Consider the following 2,510-nt stretch of genomic DNA (forward strand, 5'->3'; position numbering starts at 1 on the left):
TGTAGTCCCTTCAATGGATTTACCTCCAAATACTGAAGCCAACAAATTCACTTATACCAAACAACCAAAAAGCTCACACATATCATGAGATAATTTAAGTATGTCTATTTATCACAAATAGGAAGTCATGTCCTCTTTTCAAAGATCAGTGTATCAGGACTGGTTACCACTAAAAAAAAAAAGAGAGAGAGAGAGAAAGAGAGAGAGAGAGAGAGAGAGAGAGAGAGAGAGAGAGAGAGAGAGAGAGAGAGAGAAAAGAAAGAAAAAGAAAATCTTTGAATAAGTAATTGTCAAGAGGGGGCAAAATTGTGACATATGCAGTTGAGGGGAGAAATAAAGAATGTTCATGTGCTTCTGCCCCTTTCAATGCATTATTCACTCAAATTACTCAATACAATTTCACTCACACACACACACACACACACACACAAACACACACACACACACACACACACACACACACACACACACACACATATATATATATATATATATATATATTTTCTTTTTTTTTTTTTTTTTCCAATGCGAGTCATCCTAAGATTAAAAAAGGTTGGCTCAGGAAAATGTATTTTCTCTAGATGTTCTGTCATTATTCCAGCAGTAAATACATAGTAATGATTTAGAGTATTATCACAAGAATCGACACCAACTACATGTATGAGCGCGCACACACACACACACACACAGACCCACAAATAAAAATAATGAAATCTAGTACATTCATCCGAATCAAGAAAAACAAACAAATTGAAGGTTCCTAATGAAACTTGATGAGAAAACAATGCCTAAGAAAGGCAAATCATTTGGAAGAGGGAAATGACAGGCTCTGGATGCAGATGGGTAACTGTTAATAGAAAACATGAGAAGTCAACATGAGGAAGGGCAGGAAAACACTGGCTCGAACCACAAGTGTCACAACATTGCCAGAGACATGGAAACACTCAGCAGGAAGAGCAACAGGAGCCTTACACAAATATTAGTACCTACTGCTGTGTCTCTTCCTCCAAATTAAAACAGCTCCTTCTCAAGCAGTGTATATGCTCATAATGCCTATTTTTCTGAAGGAACTACATGCATAACAAGAAAGTAATATTTCATATTGACTTCTAAGTCAATATAAAAGTGAAGAAAGTTTTCAAATCTTTATTCATCTCATGTCATCAGAGACCAATTTCTTGCTCCACAACTTCCTCATAGCATTTTTCACTTCGGCATTCCTCAGTGTGTAAATCAGAGGGTTGAGCAAAGGTGTTCCCATGGTGTAAAACACAGCTATCATCTTATCCATGGGGAAGGTGGTTGCAGGCCGTGTGTATATAAATATGCAAGGTCCAAAGAACAAGATGACCACGATGATGTGGGAGATGCAGGTGGACAGGGCCTTTCTCCTCCCTTCTGCACTGTGGTTTCTCAGGGAATGCAAGATGATGACATAGGAGAACATGAGCATGACAAAACTCACTGTACAAATGGCCCCACTGTTGGACACCAGGAGGAGGTTGGTCATATATGTGTCTGTACAGGCAAGCTTCAACAAGGGTTCCAAGTCACAGAAGTAGTGATCAATTTCATTGGGACCACAGAAAGGCAAACGCAAAGCAAGAAAAATCTGAGCTGAAGAATGCACACAGGACCCCACCCAGGCCACAGCCACCAACACACTGCAGACCCGGCTGCTCATGATAGTCATGTAGTGCAGGGGCTTACAGATGGCCACATAGCAGTCAACAGCCATGAGGATGAGGATGAAGATCTCCAGGCAGCCAAAGAAATGACATGAAAAAACTTGGATTATACACTCACTAAAAGAAATAGTGGTCCTTATCAAAAGGGCATTCACCATCACTCTAGGGGCTATGGAAGTAGATAAGCAGGTGTCAGATAAGGATAAATAGAAAAGGAAGAAGTACATTGGACTGCCAAGTGCCTGACTAGTCTTGATGGTGATAATAATTAGCAAGTTACCCATCAATGTCCCCAAGTAGAAAAAGGAAAAAAATTACAAACACTATTTTCTTCCTAACAGGGTCCTGTGTCAAACCAAGCAGAATGAACTCTGTCACATTACTGTTCAGGTGCATGATTTCATGAGTGAAGAAAAGAGGAGAGTACAAGATGGTTTTCCTGTGAAAATAAAGGTATTAATTTATCATGTGCCAAATAATGTTATGGAATACTTTAAGTAAAAATAAATGTTCTTCATCCGAGACATTCTAATTGTGGTTTATTAAAATGTCACCTCAAATCTGTATATGGGGTAAAAATGGGAGCTCATATCCCACTTGAATCAAAGTGTGAAATATGATATATCAAGAACTATGTAATGTTTTGAACAACCTACAATAAAAATTAATTAAAATAAATAAATAAATAAATAAACAATAAAAAAAAAGTCACCTCAAAACTTTATTCTTCAAATTTCAATGAGTACTTCATAAGGTCTATATTGGTCTGAAACAAGCTTATTAGTGTGATAAATTCCTACAGTATTCTCCAAACATAAGCCC

The 2,510-nt window shown here is 37.8% G+C and overlaps 1 pseudogene; it reads right to left on the reverse strand.

Moving 5' to 3' along the window:
• Positions 1–1,150: 1,150 nt before the first annotated feature.
• LOC143391704 (olfactory receptor 4C16-like) lies at positions 1,151–2,084 on the reverse strand (annotated as a pseudogene).
• Between the last annotated feature and the right edge of the window lie 426 nt (positions 2,085–2,510).

The sequence above is a fragment of the Callospermophilus lateralis genome, chromosome 2 (genome assembly GCF_048772815.1).
Source record: "Callospermophilus lateralis isolate mCalLat2 chromosome 2, mCalLat2.hap1, whole genome shotgun sequence".
Classification (NCBI taxonomy): Eukaryota; Metazoa; Chordata; class Mammalia; order Rodentia; family Sciuridae; genus Callospermophilus; species Callospermophilus lateralis.